Source organism: Chinchilla lanigera, unplaced genomic scaffold (assembly GCF_000276665.1).
Source record: "Chinchilla lanigera isolate Chin_1 unplaced genomic scaffold, ChiLan1.0 scaffold00047, whole genome shotgun sequence".
NCBI lineage: Eukaryota > Metazoa > Chordata > Mammalia > Rodentia > Chinchillidae > Chinchilla > Chinchilla lanigera.
This window is the reverse complement of record NW_004955448.1, coordinates 3571606-3587162: the sequence shown is the minus strand read 5'-3', so window position 1 is coordinate 3587162 and position 15557 is coordinate 3571606.

Here is a 15557-nt window from a genome sequence, read left to right as displayed (position 1 = left end):
TTGTTTTTACCTCCCATTTCAGAGAACAGAGTGGTTTAAAATCGTTTTTAAGACTATGCAATGATATTATGTAGACTCGTTTGATTCCTTGTTCTGACAATTATTGTGTGACCTTTGATAGGTAACTCAAATTTTCTTTTTAAAATTATATTTATTCTTAACTTTAAACATGGAAATGATGTGTATTAATGGACAACATCTATTTCAATATGTGTTTATAATGTGAAATCAGGTTAATATTTGTCTCCTTCAACATTTATCACTTCCGTATGGTAAAACCATTCAAAACCCTCTTTTGTAGCTTTTGGAGATATATATTACAATCACGCTCTATCTAGTCACTGTACTGCACATCAGCACAGCCGAACTTCCCTCTCCTGGCTAACTTAGTACTCACTGACCAACCTTTCCCTCGCCCAGCCTTAGGCCTTGCTTTTCTCACCTCGTAACCACCAGTCCACTCTCAGATTCTGTTACCAACATTTTAGATTGGCCTCAGGAATGAATTTACGGGGTCCCTGTACTTCTGTGCCTGCTTTATTTTTCTGAGTGCAGTGGTCTCCACTTCCATCCGTGCTGTTTTGAATGACATGATTTCTTCTTTGTTTTATATGGAATAACATTCTGTGGTGTGCATGTGCCGTATTTTTTTTATCCACACACTGCTTGATGGACACCCAGACTGTTTCCATTTCATGGCCATTGTGACTAGCGCTGTAATAAATATGGGGATTATGACATCTCTTTAACGTACTGATTTCATTTCCTTTGGGATCAAAATATATAGCAATTATTTAAATTTTAAATATATCTTGTGGTAAAAGACACATTGCCCTTAATCCCCTTCAAAATGCTCCACCTGGCCACAAACACACTTATCCCATTGTTCTTGCCACTTTCTGAAGTGGTTCTGGAAGTCTTATTTTATGAGTGTCTTTACGAGGTGTGACAAAACCATCGTGAATGCCAATTATCATACATTGGAAAAGCAGGCTAGAAAAACATTACAGTTTGTCCTGTTACACCTCATTCACCAGATCTGGCACTGTACTGTATCTGGCTCTTCCCCAAACTCAAAATGACTATAACAGGTAAAAGTTTTGAATCAGTTCAGGACATCAAGGCATCCATGACAGCATGACTAAAGACCTTCATGAAAGAGGGCTTCAAGAATTATTTCAGAAAGTGCCAAGAATGATGGGATGTGTTTGAAAAAAAGGGTTACTATTTTGAGAAGAATAATGAAAATGTGTCTTTTAATGTAATGAGCTTTAAAATATTTAAACATTCACTGTAGTTTTCCTATTTAAAACTTTTATTAGTGCATTATATAGTACATAATGATCTCATTTGTGATGGGGAATGGGTACATATGCACAACACACCTTAATTATTTTTTAAACTTCTTTCCCTTTCCTTCCACCTTCCTCTCTCATCTCATGGTCCATTTCCATTTTTCAAAAGCTGTACCTCCCTGTTTCCTATGGTCTTTCATTTTGCTCTTTAACTTATTTATACTTTGGGTTTCTTTTATATGAGAAGTGATATAATATTTAAACTTGTGTGTCTGATTTATTTCACTTAAAATCATTTTAAATTACAACCATTTTCCTACAAATATCTCCAGGTCATCCTTCTTTCGAGCAGTGTACTACTCCATTGTGTATAAATACCACATTTGCCCATTTTTGTGCTGATGGACATGCAGTCTGCTCCCAAGACTGATTATCATGAACTGTGCTGCTATAAATATGGGTGTGCACGTATCATTGTAATATGATGTTTTCAGCTTCCAAGAGGATACCTAGAAAGGGAATAGCTGAGTTGAATGGAATTTTTAGCTTCATTTGTTGATGAATCTCCATGCTGATTTCCTTAGTGGTTGTGCTGGTTCACATTCCAAACAATGATGTAGAAGTGTTCTTGTCCTCTACAGCCTCAACAGCTCTGCTATTTTTTGATTTCTTGAATACTGCCATCCTCTCTGCAGTAAGACCAAATCTTTTATTTTGGGGTGTCTAATTTTTTAAGTTATTGACATGTTCTTGATATCAGTTCTCTGAGGAATAGCAGGCAAAAACCATTTTTCCATTTTATATATTGTGTTTTCACTGTTGATTGCTATTTTTGCTGTGAAGATGCTTTTTTAACTTGATAGGATCCATTGTATTTTCATGTTATTTCTTGTACAATCTGTTCAGTAAGTCCTTGGCAATACCTGTCTTCAAGCATTTTACCTATTTCACCTTCCAGCAGCTTAAGTATTTCTGTTGTGATATTTAGATCTTTGATCCATTTTTGTTTTAGCTTAGTATATGGCGAGAGATATATGTCTAGGTTCTATTTTCTGCACATGTGTAGTCAATATTCCCAGCAGCATTTACTGCAGAGCCTGTCCTACCAGTATATGTTTTTATCGCCGTAGATAAGGATCAGGTAGCTGAATGTACCTGAAGTTGTTTCTGCGTTCTTTATTATGTTCCACTGATACACATTGGTTCTTGTGCCAGTTTATTTTTTTAATCATGATAACCTTGCAATATAACTTAAAATCTGTGATTGTAATGCCACTTGCTTTGTTCTTTTTATCCACAATTGCTTTTACTATTCCAGGTTTCTTGTGGTTTCAAATGAAATTCAGTATTATTTTCTCTATTTATGCAAGGAATACTATTGATAATTTTTATTTGAATTGTACTAAATCTGTATATCATCTTCAAAAGTATGGCCATTTTGACAATGTGTTTCTGTCCATCCAGGAACTGAGATTTTCATTCCATTTTCTGATGTCCTTTTACAGCTCTTAGAGCTCTTAGAGCTCTTAGAGCTCCTTTTTCAAAGTACTGTAGCTTTCATTGTAGAATGTTTCACTTCCTTGGTTAGGTTGATTTCTAAGTATTTTGTTAATGCTATTGTAAATGACATTGTTTTCCTAATTTCAATATGGTTGAGTTTATTATTGATTATTATTGCTTTTTGTATATTATTGTAATTGTATATTATTTGTTATATCATTTGTAATATTATTGCTTTTTGTATCCTGCTATACTATTCAATATTTCTAGGAATCCTTGGTGGAGATTTTTGGATCTTCTATGTAAAGGATAATTTCATCTGTAATGAATGATAGGTTGACTTCTTCCTTTCCTATGCACTTCACTTTTATTTCTTTCTCTTGCTTAATTGCTCTTTCTAGTATTTTGAGTACTGTATTGAAAAGAAGTGGTGATAATGAGCACTCATCTTCTTGATTTTAGAGGGAAAGTTTTCACTTTTTCTCCATTTAATATATTTTGACAGTAGGTTGGTCATAAATAGCTTTTGTTAGATAGATATAGGACCTTATATATCTATTTTTTTCAGGGATTTTATCACAAATGGATGTTGGATATTGCTAAAGACTTTTCTGGGTATGAGATGACTATGTGATTTTTTTTCTTGCCTCTGTTAATGTGATATGTTACATTTATTGATTTATACATGTTGAACCATCCTTGCATTCCTGGAATGAAGCTTACCTGGGTGTGATGTATGATCTTTTAATTAGATGAATTCAGTTTTCTGGTATTTTGTTGAGGATTTTTGCACCTGTGTTAATTAAAGAGATTAGCTTGTAGCTTTATTTTTTAGTTTGGTTTTGGAAATAGGGAAATATTAGCTCCAGGAATGTCTGTGGGAAGGCTCCTTCTCTTTTAATTTTTTTAAAGAGTTTGAGGAGTATTTATGTGAAATGTTCCCTGAAATTCTTGTGAAATTCAGTGGTGAATCCATTGAGTCCTGCTCTTTTCTTAGTCATTAAGTTTTTTATTACTGCTTCAATTTCATTGTGAATTAGATTTTTCAAGGTTTTCATATTTTCTTTGTTAAGTATTGGTAATTCATATGTATGTAGGAATCCACTTCTTCTAGATTCTCCAATTTATTAGAGTACAGGCTTTTTTTTTTTTTTTTTTTGGTTTTTCTCTGGTACCGGGAACCGAACTCACGACCTTGCACTTGCCAGGCAGGCGCTTTTGCCACTGAGCTAAATCCCCAGCCCCGAGTACAGGCTTTTGAAGCAGTTGCTAATAATCTTTTGGATTTTGGCAGTGTCCACTGTGATTTTCTGTTTTCATTTCTGATTTTATTATCTGTGTCTTTTCTTTCCTTTCTTTGTTTAATGTTGGCTAAGTGTCTATTCTTTTGAAGAAACAGCCCTTCAATATGTTATTTGTTTTGCATTTTGGTCTCAACTTCATTAATCTGCACTCTGATCTTTAGGATTTTCCTCCTCAAATAGTTTGGGTTTAGACTGTTCTTGTTTTTCTATTATCCCGAGGTGCATCATTAGGTAATTTGCTGTTTTTCTAATGTGAGCGTTGACAGCAGTAAACTTCTCTAGGACTGCTTTCATTATATTCCATAGGTTCTGATGTATTCTACTGGCATTATGGTATGATTCTAGGAATATCTTATTTTTTCTTGATTTCTTTTATGACCCACTGATTATTCAAGAGTACGTAGTTTAAGTCCATGTGATTGTATAATTTCTGTTGTTTCTTTTGCTGTTGACTCACAGTCTCATTTTCCTATGATCTGATAATATGCAATGGAATGATTTTGATTTTGTGTTTACTTAACTGTGTGGCTCTATAATTTTCAGTCATGTAACTGTATAAACAGTTGTACAATTACTAAATTACATGTAATTTTATTTGATTTTTTAAAATCTCTGTACCATTTCATATTATGGCTACCCTAAATTGTTCCCACCAACTGTGTACAGGTATTCCTTTTATGCTACATCCCCTCCATTTTTTTTGTTACATCTTATCTTATTGATACTACTCTTGAAGTGATAGGTCATTGTGATTTTGCATTGTATTCCTTCGATGATTAGTGCTGTGAAACATTTTTCACTTTGGATATTTATATAACTTATTTTATTTTTGTACTGGGAGCCGAACTCATGACCTTACACTTGCCAGGCAGGCACTTGTGCCACTGAGCTATATCCCCAGCCCTATAGAACTTATTTTGAGAAACATCTATTTAGATATTTTCCTCCTTTTAAATCAGTTTTTGCCTTTGAGATTTTTAGCTCCTGATGTATTCTGTTGATTAACCCTTGTCAAATTTGTAGTTTGCCAAATATTTTTTCCCAGTGTGTAGGTTGTCTTTTCACTCTGATGATTATTTCCATTATTGTGTGGAAACTTTTCAGCTTCACATAATGGCCTCTGTCACTGCTTGCTTTTTAGCCCTCTGTTTTTTGAGTCTTTTAAAGTTTGTTTACTTTATAAAGTCACTCACCTGACAGAGTTAATAATAATTGCCACTTGAGACTATTAGTAAATTTAAAGACAGAATATATCAGAGACTGTTAACAAAATGCTTAAAATGTTTGTAATGCTTAATAGCTGCTGGTTTTATGAAGATTCCATCTTTTAACCACAATATAAGAAATTCTAAAGAAATATCTTATATATACCCTAAATTAGCAACACTGCATTTTCTAAGTTCCTGTTTAGTGGCTCAGCCTTGTCAGAGCCTGCAATAGAGTTGAGTGAGGTACTCCAAAACTAGACTAATATTTTGATTTCTCCCCTTTGAAATACTTTCTTTATGAGGTTACTCAAATACCCTAGTAAGCTGTAAGAGTCCTGTCTGTAGTTCAAGAGGGTGTCCTGTGGCCACATTCCTCCTACTGGCCGGTGCAGTCCTCCTGCCGTGGGATCATGTAAGGTTGATATTCCAGGGCTGTGCTGACATACTTATTTTGGGTGACTCCCATTTATGTTAGAAACAGGATCAGTTTAGACTTGGTTATAGAGAGTTCACATTTTTTTATTTTTGACTTATATAAAAACATAAAAATTGTGCATGATAATGGAATCCATTTTTGACCTTTAGGTTTGAGCCACGTGTGTGGGTTGGACCATTATTTCTCATGCATCTGTTTCTCAAGTGCTGCTCTGGTCTACACTCCTCCAGGGAAGTGACCAGGCTCCTTTGCTATGTGTGTACACCCAGGAAAATCATCTGTCCTTCCGCAGGATCTGAGTTCCACGGGTCACATAGAACTCTGAAAGTAACTAGCTGCACCTTCTCCTCCAAGAACATCTGATACTGCCCCCTGCAGGGCCAATGGCCTCTTCTGGTTGGTGTCTCCTTTTGTATCTGATTCACATGTTAACACTGTTCTCTACAGGGTTACTCTCACCCTGTATTTTGTGAAAAATGATGATTCTTTGAGTAAAGGGTCTGCTTTTCTTATTCCATGCACAGTCCCTTGGTTCAGCTGTTGGTGGTACCTAAAAGCAGGGATCCAGTCAGTCGTTGAAGATATAATACTTCAGAAATGCAGAGATTACAGCCCAAGGGGCTGAAAAGAAGGCACAATTGGAAGATATGTTGTTCAGTGTTCATCCTATAAACTTCTGAATGATGAATTGAACGTGATCAGCAGACAAGTTATAACTCACAGTTCAGTATGAGCTGACATGGTTTGCATTTTTCAGTTGTCACTACAGAATAATAATCAATAGACCCCAATAGTCTCAGGTGACACAATGACTGAAGCAGCACTACACGTAAAGATGTAACTAGCATTTTTAAAATGGTATTGAAGAACAAGAACAAGAATGGGACTGAGGGAGTAAAACATGTCTGTATTTTAATATAGAAAGATTCAGAAGAACATGGCTATAGGAGTAACAACAGCATTGCTGTCTTTTTTTCATGGCGGGAGACATGAAATTAGCTGTAAATCACACATTTGATATTAATGACTGAATTTGACAAACACATCTCCAGATCTGATCAGAAGATGGTGCTGGTTGCTGGCAAGAATTATTAGTACCCGAACTGGACATCGATTAAAATTGTACGCAGCTATTCCCTGCTGTCGGTTCTTCTTCATGGATAAATCATTGCATAGCCACGCAGTCCTTCAATTTTATAGTATATTTTAATTGCAGCTCATGAAGAAATATTCACAACAACCCCCGCGTAGGTTGGGGGCAGCTCTGCACTTGACTTTCCCCAGTCTGTAGGTTGTGTACATACGATGACTAAGGGTTCCTTTTCACAGATTTCAAATATGTTACTAACATTTTGGGCGATGGAATCTGACTCCATCTTTTAAGGCCTTGTCTGTCAATCTTGCTCTTCAACAATTTCCTCTCAATCTTAATATTGTTATTCCCATTTAACTCTTAATTCCCATAAAATTCCCATAATTCCCATAAAATCTTTTGCCTTAATTTGTAAATATTCTAAAAGAACATAAGCCTGTTTTCCTTTAAGTTCCCTAACAGAATTACCTTAAAAGCTCAGCAAGTCAACCTCAGCCATAATTTTAAAGCACATCTGATTGTGTTCATTTTTCTTATTAATGCACAGAGTCAGCTGATCATCTGTATGTCTCTTCCAAATTCTCACCTTCGTACAGAGGACAATATTGCCCTCAAAAAAATTTTATAACACTTTTCCAAATTCTCCAAAGATTTCATGAAAACTTTGGGGCCCTTATCATTATTGTGTATAAGGCTTTTAACAACCTCATGCAAACATTCACTTCTTGTTTAACTTTGAAATGCTACTGCTTTTCCAATGGTTGTCCTCTAAATATAAAATTGACCTTAAGTAGTCTGTATATGCTGCTCTTTCTTCCTAGAACACCTTTCTTTGCATTGAATTTGTGATAAGCTCAACTAATCTTGAAAACTGCAGCAGAGTACATTACTTGTTTGTAAAATTTTGTGAGGTCTTTCTGGACTAATTCAGTAGATCTCTCCAAAAATATTAAGCATTTGTCACACCGCACACAGAACTACCTGTTGTATGTCTGTTGTGCTAGACTATGAGCTTCCTGAAACCTGAGACCCTATTTATTCATATTTACATTTCCAAAGCAAGAGGAATGGCTGCTCCTTAAACGTGTATGAATGGGTAAATAAATCCATCATGATTCTTACATGCATTTTTATAATTCATTTTGCAGAAGTGTTGTTTTCCATTCAAACTGAAATGTAATTACAAATGTACTAGGGACAAAACTCATTATTTGCACAAGTACTAAAGAAATAATTACTAATGTACAATTAAGGAAATATACAAAGGAAAGAAAGTTGAAGAAAATAAAATGACTGATTTTGTATTTTACAAAATTATTTAAACCAAGTACTTTTTTTATTCTGGCTACTCCTAAACATTAGCCTCCTGTCATTGAGCCTTCTTACTGGGTCCTCCTCATAAAAGGAAGTGGGAGATTTGAGAGAAGTGGTGGTACAATATCTGCCAGCAGAAGAAAAACTTGAATTTTCAACAAAAAATACAATTGAAATTCCAGGGTGAAAAAGTATGAAAGGCTTCTCATAACTCAATGAAGATCATAAGAAAAATCAGTGCTCACATGAAAACTAATGCTTGAATCATGCAGTGATTTAGAAACCAGAAATACAGCTAAGCCTGTACAGCAGAGCCCTAACATGGATTCAAGAATTCAGGGATCATTGGGTCAAAAGGAGGAGAATAAAGTAGAGAAGACCACAAATTCAAGGCTTCAAAGCTCACGAGGCCTAGTTTTTAAGAAAGTCTCAGGTAGAGATAAATGAAAATATAGTTGAGTGGGTGCAATGACAAGAAAGATGAATTTGTTAAGATGGGCCTGAGGTAGACTTAGTAAAAGGAAAGAAGTCATTTGCTTTCTAAAATTTTTAAACTTCCAGTAAGGAGAAACAAAATGTTCACAGTTTATTATACTCAAATTATTATGCTCAAATATGCTATGCTGCATCAAACGTGCAGTAAAAATAGGCAAAGATATTATTACTAAGTTTTACACAACATAAAAATATATGAGAATATAAAAGTCATAAAGGAGAAAACTGAGTGGGGAAGAATAATGTATCTGCTTACTTTGGGAACCTTAATCAGGTAATGGCAGCTGAATGAGAATTTTCTAGAATGGTGGTAATATAAGCACCATGAGAAGTAGTGGTCTGAAACCACAGTCCCTTGAGAACTACAGGATACGAGAAAGGGACTCTTTTACTGATAGAAGGTGAAGGAAAGGAAGGTATGCTTGTAGCTCTGGCTTGTAGAGAGCTGAGAGTAGGAAGCTAAGAAACTGCTGATCCATCCTCATAATCAGTCACTGAGCCAAGGCTGAGCGACAGCTACAGGTCGCCCAGGGTCAGTAGCATGAGCAGCTGTTTTAAGACCTGATTCTGGACTAAGAACCTTTGATTTGAGCCTCTACATATCTGCTAGCTAGTAACAAATGTGCAGAAGGGTGAGAATAGAACATAAATCTGAAAATAAAACCTAAATATCCTAATAAATTCCTGCACAAAATGAAGTTACAGAATAAACATTATGAAATACAACGGAAAATCTAATGATAAGAAGGAAAGCCATCACATTTGTTAGTATGATAAGCATTAAAAACTAGACAGAAATAACACATGTTAGCAAAGATAGGGAGAAACTGGAATACTTCTGCATGACTGCTAGGAAATATCTGGTGTGACTGCTGCAGAAAGTGGCATGTGGTTTCTTCATAAAAGAGAAAGAGAGAAGAGAAAGAACAAAAAAAAGAAAGATAAGAAAGAGATAAGAAAAGAAAGAAAGAAAGAAAAAGAAAGAAAGAAAAAAGAAAGAAAGACAAGCACTACACAGTTACCACATAAGGTAGAAATTATACTTCTGAATGTGTACATTGAAAGTAATTGAAAAAGCCCTCAAACAGACATTTGTAAACCTATATTTGTTGAAGCATTCTTCACAATAACCCAAATTGTGAAGTAACCTACGTGTCCATTGATGAATAAATAAATAAACACAGTGGGGCTTATGTATGTAGAATATTATAATATATATAAAATATAATATATAAAATATTATTAATTTCAAAAAAGGAAGGAAATTCTGACATATGCTATGACCTAAGTGAACCTTGAAGACATACTAAGTTAGCCACAAAGGAACAGATATTCATTCTTGCACTTATGAATCACTGGAGCTCTCAAATGCACAGAGATGGGAAGTAGGGTCATGCTTGCTAGAACTGAAAGGAGAGAAGAACAGAGAGCTGGTGTTCAATGCAGGCAGTTTTAGTCTGAGGAGAAAATGATTTGGAGGTAGACAGCAATGATGGTTGCACAACAATGTGAAGTACTTAGTACCATCATGCTGAACACTTGGCAGTTATTAACGTACTACCTATCATTTATGTATGCTTCATAGTAACATTGACAAAAAAGGTGACATATGTTATTAAATACGATAATAGGTTACTTCAGACAAACTAATAAGTATGTGTTTTGTAAAGTCTAAAACTAGTATAAGAAACGTCACAAACATCATATAGAAATGTACCTGGATACTGGAGAATCTGAGTAGGACCCGGGCTCTTACTAGTTTCCTTTCCCGTATGTACATCATTTCATGGCCACAAAAGAGCTGCCACGTTTCTAGAATCATTTTTACATTGAAGGCATGGAGAAGACTGGAAGAAGTTACTCACTTTGTTGATGAGATTTTCTAATTTAATCAGGAAGAGAAGGCATCCTTAAATGATATCCTGACACTCTTTGCTTTCCATTAGCACTATGAGTGCCCAATTTTAGACTAATCATCAGGCATGGAGATGAAATCACATGAACCGGCGCATATCAATCCTGCTTTGTCACGTGGAGATGAAGAGATAGCTGGCTGTATCCCCACCTTTCCCCTATTTTCTCGACATTAAAATTTACGTTAGCATTTAAAAAATAAAGGACAGTGAGCTGGATGTGGTGGTGCATGCGAGTAATCTTACCACTCTCAAGGCTGAGGCAGGAGGATCACTGCAGTTTAGAGGACAATAAGGGCTACATAGTGATTTCAAGGTCAGTCTGAACTAAACCCAGACTACTGGATGTATGGAACTGAATAGAAGATGCAGATACAACTCTAGGCACATGCAGCTATGCTGTGTTTGACACAGGGACAGATTCCTTTCACTGGCAGAATGATAGGCTCTTTAACAAATGGTGCTGGGAAAACTGGCCAGCCATATGCTGAAAGTTGCATTTAGACCCATGTCTCTCACCATGCACTAAACTAAAATCAAAATAGATCAAAGATTAAACATTAGAACAGAAACAATCTGCTAGAAGACAAAATAGATAAAACTCTAGAAGACACAGGTACAGGCAAAAACTTTTTGAACAATATTCCCATTATACAAGAAATAATTCCAAGAATCAACAAATGGTATCACATCAAATTAAAAAGCTTCTACACAGGAAAAGAAAACCAAGGAAATGAAACCACTAGCAGAGTGAAGAGACAATCTTTAGAATGGGAAAAAAAAATTTGCCAGTTACTCCTCAGACAAAAGACTAGTATCTAGAATACATAAAGAACTAAAAAAAGTTAGACCCTTCAAATTTAAAGACTCCATTAAAATGGACATCTGAAATGAGTAGACACTTCTTAGATGAAAGCATACAAATGGCCAATAAATACCTGGAAATATCTCTGGGTATGATCGTGCTCACCTGTGATCCCAGAACTTGGGAGGCTGAGGCAGGACAATCACTGTGAGTTTGAGAGCAGCTTGGGCTCCACAGTAAATTCAAGACAAGCCTGAACTGCAGAGCAAGACCCTATTTTAGAAAAAGAATTCAATATCACTGGACATTCAAGAAATGAAAATTTAAAGAACATTGATAATAATCACTATGGAAACCAGTATGGAGATTCCTCAAAAAACTAAAACTAGAAGTTCCTTTTGACCCAGATATCCCCCTTCTAGGTATCTTCTGAAAAGAGGTAAAGACAGCATAAGACAGTGATGTACGCACACCTGTATTTATAGCAGCACAGCTCATAACCGCTAAATCTTGAAGCCAGTCTATAAATCCATCAACAGATGAATGGATTAAAAATGTATTTACACACTATGGAATACTACTTGCCATAAAAAGGAATGAACTAGTCATTTAGGAGAATGGATGCACCTTCAGATCATAATGCTAAGGGGGCAACTCAGACAAACAAGTTTAAAGAGTACATGGATTTTCTTCTATGCAAAACTCAATATATAACAAAATAAAAGTCAGGTAGTAGGAAAAAGGTAAAAATGTATTTTCATCCAGTGAAAACAACGTACCTAAAAGTGTACCTTGACTTAGGACAATTGTCTTACATGTCTTATATGTTTTTTGGCTCATTAGTCTGGTTTTCAATCTGTACATATGATAATGAACTTTATAAGGTCTTATGAATAAATGAATCTGATGCTCGAAAAGTAAAAGTGGGTGGAGGGAAGAGAGAAAGAAAGGAAATGAACTGCACTATGTACATGTATCAATTGCCTACAATGAATGTAATCATTGTGCATTGCAAAGATGTACTTGTAAAAGTATAAACAAGCAAACACACATACACAAAAATAAAAAGCAACAGAAAAGAGAAAAATAGAAGAGGAGAAATGACTTTTGGGCAAATAATAAAAGAAAATCTGTCCCACTGAACTGGAATAAAAATGAGCCCAAAATTAAGTTTTGTGATAAAAATAACAATGGTGAATAAAGACTTTGATAAATTGTACTGGTACACTTAAATTTTTGTTATAAAAATCTATTAAGATTTTGTGTTTAATATATAAATAAATGAAATAATTGAATTACTTTAAAATAATAGAATGCTTACTAAGTGATAATTAGGGTGTGGTAGTGTCCTATCCTTTTTATGCTCAGGAGGAAGATCAAAGTAATGAAGAGCAAAGATTGTGTTAGAAAAAATACGTAGTTATTAACTGTTGAGAATTTAAAAGCAAATAAGCTAAAGAAATAGAGTGATGGTACATTTACAAAGGTTTGTCTTTCCAAAGAAGAATTTTCAAAAACCAAGAAATTTACCAATAAAAAAAAGACCTTTTTCCCTTTCACAATATCTATTGTACCTTTCAGATTTTATTTACTCTTTCAGGTTCTTACACTAGGGAGACAATTCCTATCATCTTGTTTTTTGAAATTCTGTATTGTTTCCAATGTTTTTTAAAATTATTTTTTATTCTGTATAAAAGAAAAAAAAGAAATTTTCATTTAGATATCAGAAAAATCCGGTTATAAATGTAAGAGAGAGAAAGTTAATAAAAGAAAGAATGAAAACACATTTGTTTTTTAACTTCCAGCCAAGAACGTTAAGTATCATTGATAGAACTGAAGACTTTTGGTGAGCTTTGCCCTGGTTGCTGCCTACCCTCTCTACTCACTCTCTTTGCCAGCTTCTTCAACCCCATCTTTTTCCATGGTCTTCTAGGCTATGTCTATATTCCTAAACGATATGTTTGCAATTTTCATATCTTTAAACTTCATCTGAATGAGGCTTAGTATCTAATTTTCTGTGATATTTTTATCAGCATACATTTCTAACATTTATTTACATGGCTCTATTTTTTTCAGTTTTGGGGATTGAACTCGTGATCTTCACACTGAGCTCCAATCCCATCTCTTTTTTTGTGTTGTATTTTGAAGCAGGATCTTGCTAAATAAATAAATTTCCCAGGCTGGGCTTGAACTTGACAGTCTTCTGCCTCAGATTCTCAAAGTGCTAAGATTACAAGCATGTGTTATTATGGTTGGCCCCATGTAGCATTTTTAAATTGTCACTGACTAATAGTATTCTTTTGTTTCAATAAACCAGTTTTCATGTTGGACATATATGTTTTCTCCCCCATGGTTTTGTTTTCAAAAGCAATATTTCTGCTTACTTTTAAAAATCTCCTTGCCACATATGTAAACAATGCCTTGATACACTTGACAATTAGTGAAATTTCTGGGCTGTGAGAGATGTATGTATATGTCTAACTTCACTACACTTCATTGACTTGTACTCCTATGTAGATTTCCTTGACTGTATGTATTTCCACCACCAGTAGTGCAACTTGCCATTCATTTGCATCCTTTGTGGTCTTCAATATTTCCAGACAGTTTGATTTTTACCAGCCTTATTCATGTGAAATAATTTCTGATTGTCATGTTAATTTGCATTTTCCTGCATTTGAGATACATTCATGTCAAAAAAAGTTTGGAATGTATAAAGAAGTAGATACGGATGTGGATGCCCTTGCTTATTGTCTATTATCTTACAGGAGTTCAGTGGGAAGGAAGATCCAGGCTACAAAAAAGAGCAGAAAATTACATAAAGAATACTTAAACTCCTGCCATCAAAAAGTCTTTATCAGAAAGAGGTAGAGAAAGAGGGCTTTGAGTTGTGTATGTGATTCCAAATGTGCTCAAAGAGGAAATCGTATTTCATGCTTAATAGAGCCTGGAGCGAAAGAAAAATCAGATGTGTATTCTACTGATATGCTACTGTAAAGCCAAGGTCACTTTGTTAGTAGTCAAGTAGCTAATTTTAAGTACTGGGACTTCAACTTAGTTTTATAGAGTTTAATCAACTTAAACCTAACTTTTCATAACCCATCAGGTTTGTGCACTAGGAGCCCAGGATAAAAGAAAAACTGACAAGGATGATGCTGATTTGGAAATAAAGCCTCTGGAAGGACAGGGGAGGAGGTTTGGGGAAGAGGAGCTGGAAATCCCTACTTTTCATTGGAAAGAAGTGCATATTAAGAGTTATGGAGAATGTAATTTAAAGTTGTGAATCTTTAGAAAGATGCAGTAATCTTTAGAGTGATCTATAGTACACTATTTAGGAATGTTATCTATTATGCAGATCTGTAGGTTCACCTTACTTTCTCCTCATATTGTGTGTCTGTTATATTTCAATGCTTGGAATTAATTTTAAAATGCAGAAAAGAAACAGAAGTTGAGTGTAGACATTTGGAAGGCAATTTTGTAAGGAATTCAGGAAGAATGATGCAGCAGGAAAAAAATACTGCCCCAGAAGAATGTGTTAGGAACTGAAATTGTTTTCTTAATTGGCCTGGAGAACTCTCTTAGGCCCTAAAAGAACCCTGTGAAAGTGGAGATGGAAGAAGTTTAGTTCTATCACTGCACCTTTGAGGACACATTTGATGAGATGATAATAGCCAGAGGGAGGAAAGAGATTGTTTTATGTAAAATAAACTAAAATGAGGATAAATAGCAAACTAACTTTCAGGATGTAAATGCTTAATCATACTGAAAAAAATTCCTCTTGAAAGAAAATTGATGAAGATCTACATGTGTGAATCTCTGGAAACATTTGGGTTATGAAATGATGTGATAAATTAATGTCTTGGACAATAAAGTAATAATTTACTAATCCTTTGATGGAGTTAAATTTTTCATAAACAGAAATGAAGCCAGATTTAAATGAATAAGAGTTATTCAGTGACTTGGGCACCATATCATAAGCATGAGTGATAACTGTAAGGAATGCAAGAGGCAGAGACCAGCTGAGACTACCAGGCTTGTGTGAAGACAACATGGCGTGGAATTAATTGTGCCTGGGTACAGGCAGACAGAGGGTGAAAAGGCTGTCTGTCTGGAACAAAGGGAAGCGAGCCCCTTTTATATGGACAGAGAGAAGGCAAGGGACACTAGCTGGGAAGATTTTAATAAACATCTGTGGTG